Genomic DNA, 8,032 nt, shown 5'->3' with positions numbered 1-8,032 from the left:
CAAGCTGCCAATTATCTGATAGGAGAAATCTGAAAGAGCAGAATGGCTGATTTCAGAGAACATTTTGTTCCAGAACCCCAAAGCCATTAATGATTTGCCCTGCTTTTTGCTGTTCCTTTATGTAAATGTAAATCCCTTAAGAGAAGAAGAATGTCTATTCCTTAATGTGTACCTAAATATAATTTTATGGAAGTAGCTCTTATGGGATTCGGAGCAATTCAAATACTCTCTAATTCACTCACTGGCTTTGGGCTATAAGGTACTTAACTTCTCTGTTCATTTGTTTTCTCACCTGTAAATTTAAACCAAAGGTGGGAGGTTTAAGGAGGTGTCCCATATGATAAGCCACATGTACCACTTGCTGAACAGAAAGATAAAGCTCTTCCTCCCATCCCACCTTCCATTTCCTCTAAGTTTCTCAAAATGTCCTCATCAAAAAGACTAGAATAAAGGTCCTTGTAGCCTCTTTGTTTATACATTTCTGATCAAAGAAAAATGCTCCAAAAACTGAAATGCCTCATGAATGCCATGGTGCCTCATCAGAGAATGTAGTGGCTGCATTTGAGCCAACAGATAGTTACTGGGCATCTTCTCTGGGTCAGCTGGTACACTAGAGACTGCGGAGATGAAAGCAGCCATGAAATAGAATATCTGTTTTAAAAAATTCACAATCAATAAAGGAAAAGGAAGCCACATATTATAAATGAAAAAAGGACCAAAAAGAAGGACAGGCTGAAGGAGCAAAGCCAAATAAGTCATGCTGAGCCATACTGAAGCCTGAGGTAAAATGAAAAATCAGTAATACAGAACCTGCTTGATGTAAAGCTTTGATTTTTTAAAAAATCATTGACTCTTTGCATTGATTTTACTTTTTAAAATATTGTTTTAAAATAGTATTTATCTTGATTGTTGAGTTTTTTCCCCCTTAGTTTTTATACATCTGACCTAGAGTGTTATGGACAGAATTGTGTCTGTTCAAAATTTACCTGTTGAAGTGTTAACCCCCAATGTGACAGTATTTGGAGATAGGGCTTTTAAGGAGGTAATTAAAGTTAAATGAGGTCAAAAGGTGGGGCTCTAAATCAACAGAATTAGTGTCCTTATAAGAAGAGGATGAGACACCAAGAAAATGTAATGTTGCTTAAGGAGGGACCATGTATAAGCCAAGGAAAATGGCCTCAGGAGAAAACAGCTCATCTGAAACCTTAATCTTGGACTTGTAGCTTCCAGAACTTTGATAAATAGGTTTCTGTTCTTTAAGCATTTCAGTCAGTGGGTATTTTATTATGAAAACCCTAGCACACTAATACAGAGGGTAAGGAGAGATGTCATGAATGAAGTCATTTGAGTAGTCTTAAAGGATAGAAAGAGTCTGGCTAGTCATCAGATAAAGATAATTCTGAGAATTTTAAGCATGTAATAGAATTGGGGAAGAGATCTTTGAGGCAGAGGTAACGTCTTTGATGGAAACCTTGTATGCCAGATTTATCAGTATATGGAGTCAGGCAGACACCAGAGCTAAATTGACCTTCGACAGAAACTTACCCTAATGCCTGTGTTTGTAAGTCTTGTGAGCTAAGAAATCTTTATATTTTTAAGTTGTTCCAAAAAAATAAAAAGTAGAATATTTCTTGAATGTGTGAAAGTTACATGAAATTCAAATTTCTCAATCCAAAAATGAAGTTTTACTGGAACATAGTCCTGCTCATTCATTCAAGTATTGTCTATGACTGCTTTTATGCTATCACAGAGTTGAATGTTTGTGAAAGAGACCATATGGCCCACATGCCTAAAATATCTGCTGTCTGACCTTTTACAGAAAAAGAGTATCATCACCTGAACTAGATCTCTTCCTTCCAGCACCCACCCCTACTGTAAATGCATATTTATTTTTAAAAAAGAGAGAGAGAATGATACTGGGAGAGAGACAGAGCATAAAGGAAGGGAGGAAGAAGAAGAGAATAAGAAAATATGGCATATATAGATACACACACACACATATGCATACAACAGAATATTACTCAGTCATGTAAAAGAATGGAACAATGCCATCTGTGCCAACATGGATGGACCTTGAGATGATCATACTAAGAGAAGTATGTCAGAAAGAAAGAGAATTACTATTGATCACTCATAGGTGGAATCTAAAAAATGATATGAAAGAACTTATTGACAAAACAGAAGCATACTCACAGACATAGAAAACAAACTTACGGTTACCAAAGGGCAAAGGGAGTAGGGGAGGGATAAACTAAGAGTTTAGGGTTAGCAGATACAAATTAAGCTGCTAAGTCGCTTCAGTCGTGTCCAACTCTGTGCGACCCCATAGACGGCAGCCCACCTGGCTCCCCCGTCCCTGAGATCCTCCAGGCAAGAACACTGGAGTGGGTTGCCATTTCCTTCTCCAGTGCATGAAAGTGAAAAAGTGAAGGTGAAGTCGCTCAGTCATGTCCAACTCCTAGAGACCCTATGGACTGCAGCCTACTAGGCTCCTCTGTCCATGGGATTTTCCAGGCAAGAGTACTGGAGTGGGGTGCCCTTGCCTTCTCCGAGATACAAATTACTGTGTTAGCAGATACAAATTACTGTACATAAAAGACATAAACAACAAGGTCCTTCTGTATAACATAGGAAACTATATTCCATATCCTGTAATAAACCATAATGGAAAAGAATATGAAAAACTACATATATAATCGAATCACTTTGCTGTATAGCAAAAACTAGCACAACACTGTAAATCAATTATACTTCCATAATTTTTTAAAAGATGCATATCTCTTTAAATTTCCCCAACACCCCGTAAGTATAAGGACCCCACCCCACAGTGTGTGCTCAGTCATGTCTGACTTTTTGCGACCCTATTTTTGCAACCCTATAGACTGTAGCTCTCTAGGCTCCTCTGTCCATGGGACTTCCAGGCAAGAATACTGTAGTGGGTTGCCATTTCCTTCTCCAGGGGATCTTCCTGACCCAGGGACTAAACCCATGTCTCCTGCGCCTCCTGCATTGGCACCAAGCCACCTGAGAAGACCAAGTATAATAGCAAGAGCCCTTAATTTAGCAATGACAAACGGGAGTCTGGAGCCAGGCTGTTCTGAAAGCTTGTCATATTATAGCCCCGACAGCACTGCTGTATAGGCTGCTCTGATCAGCCACCAACTCTGCTACAGTTCTTTCCTAAATCAAATGGGAGATACATGCTCACTTTGTTACAATGCAGATCTCATTATACCAGAGCACACTTAGTAAACTGTCTTGGACAAAATGCCTCATTTGCCTGCTGTAATGGAGGATTTGGCACACCCATGTTCATTAAATCTCCATGTCCCAGTTGACACTCCACAGCTGAAATCACCCATAAACAAATTTATAGGAGAATCATGAAGAGTGCATGAGTTCTCACTTTGTAGGGATGTTTTAGAGAAATGAAAGCACAGCGAGGTCCAAACTTGGAGTAATGACAAACCTTGTATCTAAGTAGATCCATTTTCCCAAGAGAATAAGCATGATGCACATCGATGAGGTGGTTCTTAGAGCATTCTTTGCATAAATCATAGGCCCCCCATCGGGTAGTGAAAGCATTACTTTGTAGACCATTGAGGCAATTGCTTTTCTCCACATACCCACACTGGATCCATCAAGGTGGCTTCTGCTCAGCTTTGACTGCTGCCAACTTAACCACCCCAGTCTTTGTCAGCTTTACTTCCGTGGAGCACACCAGCATATGCATTTTCTGACATGTGATCTTAAAAGAATCACTAGTATCTCTAAGAAAAAGGTAACGTTTGGGAAGACTAAGGGCAATAGAATCAGAAAAACCTGCGTGTAACCCTGTTTGGCCATTTACTAGCCTTGAAGTTTCTGGCAAGTTGCCTAATATCTCTGGGACTGCTTTCCCATAAATAAAATAAGGTTGAAAATCACAGCCTCTTCATTTTGCTGTAAGGATTCAATGAAATAATGTAAGTAATCCTCTTAGTTCATGCCATGCACACCACTGGTATGCCCATGTTAGTTTTCTTTGACACTGTTTTGGAAATTCTAGGCATCAAAATAAAAATTGATGTCCCCTGGATCTGACTGTATATTCTAGAAATATAGCACAAACTCTATGTAGAAAAGATCCTTCTGTACCCAGCAATTTAAACATTTTTAACATAATGAAAAGAAAACGCATGATATAATTCATATTACTTTAGCCACATGTACAGATATTATTATGTTAAAAAGGAGAAGAAAAGAAATGTAGAATGTTTACAATGTATTGGTTTGGGCTCAATTCTCTGAGTGATAATGTTTTTTAAGGTTCTTTTTTTGGGGGCCAAGTTTAAAGAAGAGAATGCAATGTTGAGATAACTAGTACATTCTCTCAATTTTCAGAAGCTGTGAGCCCCTCCAAAGAGAAAGAGAAACATATATATAGTTCTCTTTTATATATACATAAATATATTTTATTTATAATATATAAATATATATATTTCTTTTTTTTAATCTGTGGAAGGGGAAATTAAACACCACCATGTGGTCTGAACAGTCTGCCATTGGGGGAGAAGCTGGTTTGGGATTTGTTTTCTAGCAGCCCACTGCAAACCTCTCTAGTTCATTTCTCCATGATACCAGGGAGATTTCCATATTCACATTCTCTTCCTACAGCCTATTCAATTTTTCTCATGCAGGATTTATAGGAGAGTGGAAAAGCAGGACTAGTCTTAGCGTGTACACATACTTTCCCATACACAAGACTGAACCAGGAGACCATCAGAGACCATATCCCTTTACAGCAGGAAGGAATGAAATAGCATCAAATTCAGCACTAGATCCTCTGAAGCAAGTCCATTCCCTCTGCCAAGGCCAACTCACATGGGTATAAAAGTCCTAGATTTGGCCCACAATTTTAGGCAATGTTAATCCATAACTTCCCTGCAAGGCCCATGAATCTTAGAAGGAAGAATTTCTTCCATGGATAGGAAGGAATGGGAGGAAACAACAATGGGAGGAGAAAAAAATTTTTCTTTGATCCACAGACTTCTCAAAATCTTTTATCAAGAACAAAAATTTGCTGGAAAATGTACTATATTCTTAGCAACTATTTTTGCTTGGTTAATGTTTTCAGATAACCATGAAGGTAAGTAATTTGCTTCCAAGTAAAATCCATCATTTCCTCATACAATGCATTGGTTAGCGTATCCAGGGTTTGTGCTATCTTCTTGGTATGCTGCATTTATTTTAGCTGCAAGATATTTCAAACATAAACTCTAGGTCAATGATTGCTTCTGCTGCAAAGATTAAAAAAAAGAAAAGTTCTGTAGCAAGGACATGATATAATAATCCATGCATAGGATAAATCAATATACTCATTTTAGTAGATACACGAAGATAATTGTTACAAGTTGCTGTTGTTCAGTTGCTAATTCATGCCCGGGTCTTTGGGACCCCATGGACTGCAGCATAACAGTACATTTGTCTTAAATAAATTTTTGAAATTTCAAAAACAAGATAAATTTTAAATATTAAATATAATTTTTCTGATATGAAGTGTTCTGAGGGTATTGAAATTTCATGGTTACTAAGCAATATGGAAAGTAGTATGAAAAAGGAATGAGCCAATTGTATGTACAGGATGATTACTGATAAAATGAGACATGTGATAATGAAGGAAGATTGGAAAAAACTTTTATGTGTTATGGAATACATAACAGGGAACTATTTTTGTATTCTTTCCTATCTACCAATTTTCCTGTGACATGATTCTGCCTCTTATAAAATGAAACAAAGATGTTTTAAAACTAACCAGGTTGAGCAGGGACACTAAATTTTTATCTAGTCATTAAATCAAACAACAGCTACTAACCAGTTACTCTGTCCCAAATCCTAGAGAAGTATATTTAAATGCCTCGAGTCTTTAGTGTGTGCTCAGTAACTCAGTTGTATCTGACTATCTGTGACCCTTTGGACTGTTGCCACCCAAGATCCTCTGTCTATAGGATTTTTCAGGCAATAATATTGGCTACGGCTAAGTCACTTCAGTCGTGTCCGACTTTGTGCGACCCCATAGACAGCAGTCCAGCAGGCTCCCCCATCCCTGGGATTCTCCAGGCAAGAACACTGGAGTGGGGTGCCATTTCCTTCTCCAATGCATGAAAGTGAAAAGTGAAAGTGAAGTCAATCAGTCGTGTCCAACTCTTAGCAACCCCGTGGACTGCAGCCTACCAGGCTCTTCTGCCCATGGGATTTTCCAGGCAAGAGTACTGGAATGGGGTGCCATTGGAGTGGGGCACTATTTCCTCCTCCGGGGATCTTTCTGACCCAGCAAATAAACTCACTGTCTCCTGTGTCTCCTGCAGTGCAGGTGGATTCTGTACCACTGAGCGATCGGGTAAGCCCTTGACTCCTTCGTTTTCAGAAAACTCTTTGGAGAAGAAAAGGTTATCTCTTGTTTGTAGATGAGGAAACCTAGACTCCGAGTAAATCACAAACCCAGTAAGAGACAATTGGCAAGGATACACGCTCCTTTTTAATCTATCATATTTTTCAGGTTTTTGAAACCTAGTGCTATATTACTTTGCAATTAAGACTAATGGGTTGGATCTCCTTGTAGTCCAATAGTTAGGAATTCACCTGCCAATGCAGGGGACATGGGTTTGATCCCTGCTCTGGGATGATTTCATACTCTACAGAGCAACTAAGCCCTCCATGAAACCTAGAGTTCATGCTCTGCAACAAGAGAAACCACTGCAATGAGAAGTCCTCATACCACAACTGGAGACTAGCCCCCTGCTTGCCACAAGTAGAGAAAGTTTACATGCTGTGATAAAGACCTAGTGTTGCCAAATAAACAAATAATTATTCAGTGTGACTCTATTACCTATAGAGCAAAACTGGCGGTGGCCAGTGGAAGAAGGTCTTGAGGGTGGGAGAGGGCAGTGGTGGGGACACTAAATGCCTTATCCTATTTGTTTCCTCTAATATCATTCACTAATATCAGATTTCCTCTAATATCAGTCCCTTGGACTGCAAGGAGATCAAACCAGTCAATCCTAAAAGGAAATCAGTCCTGAGTATTCATTGGAAAGACTGATGCTGAAGCTGAAGCTCCAATACTCTGACCACCTGATGTGAAGAAGTGACTCATTGGAAAAGATCCTGATGCTGGGAAAGACTGAAGACAGGAGGAGAAAAGGATGACAGAGGATGAGATGGTTGGATGGCATCACCAACGCGATGGACAGGAGTTTGAGCCAGCTCTGGGAGTTGGTGATGGACAGGGAAGTCTGGTGTGCTGCAGTCCATGGGGTCACAAAGAGTCGGACATGACTGAGCGACTGAACTGAACTGAATATCATTCACTAAGTCAAGATACATTAACACCTGATAGCAAAATTGTAACAGAGAAGAACAAATCTGACTTCGTACTGGACCTTGTCTGCTAGCTCTAACCCTTGTGCTCTATTGCCATGCCAGCTGTGCACCTCTGCAAAAGAACCTTGCCTGTAGCCTGAAATATGCACGGTGGTGCACTTTCAAGGCTCAGCCCTACAGGCTTGACTTTTAAAGGTAAAACACTGCCATTCATAGAGAGATAAAAAGCCGTAGACCAGAAAATGACAATTGTCTTATCAATAGGAGCATGGTGACCACACCTACATGGACAGCTGCAAGAACAAAGAATTCTAGCACCCAAAAGTTTGCAACAAGCAGCAACTCCCCCCTCCCCTTTTAGGATAAAAGAAGCCTGAATTCCAACAGAGGTAAGACGATTCTTTGGGACACGAGTCCATCATCTGGGTCTCGGAACTTTCTGAACAAGGCTGCAATTCTTTGCCCCAACACCTCCTTTCTTGATTTATGGACCTGTCATGCTGAGGAGCAGTACAAGCTTGAACTTGGTAACAAACCACAATTTTAAAAGATCATGCAAAATTTGACATTATAGTAAGGATGTAGTTCTTGTCTCAGTGGAATCTTTTTGTATGTTTTTCCCTTCTGTTTCCTGAGATGGAAAGAAGGAGAACAGTAAAGAAACTCAATG

The 8,032-nt window shown here is 39.6% G+C and overlaps 1 long non-coding RNA gene across 1 annotated transcript in view; it reads right to left on the bottom strand.

Moving 5' to 3' along the window:
* Positions 1 to 5,043: 5,043 nt before the first annotated feature.
* The window catches only part of LOC132343463 (uncharacterized), a 163,278-nt gene continuing 160,289 nt past the window's right edge, over positions 5,044 to 8,032 (bottom strand). Inside the window, exon 5 of the long non-coding RNA XR_009492308.1 lies at positions 5,044 to 5,233. This is a non-coding gene — a long non-coding RNA (uncharacterized lncRNA). The remainder of the gene's footprint in view (positions 5,234 to 8,032) is intronic.

The sequence above is a fragment of the Bos taurus genome, chromosome 22, assembly GCF_002263795.3.
Source record: "Bos taurus isolate L1 Dominette 01449 registration number 42190680 breed Hereford chromosome 22, ARS-UCD2.0, whole genome shotgun sequence".
Classification (NCBI taxonomy): Eukaryota; Metazoa; Chordata; class Mammalia; order Artiodactyla; family Bovidae; genus Bos; species Bos taurus.
Note: the sequence above shows the minus strand (reverse complement) of the source record. Positions and strands in the feature narration are given on the sequence as shown.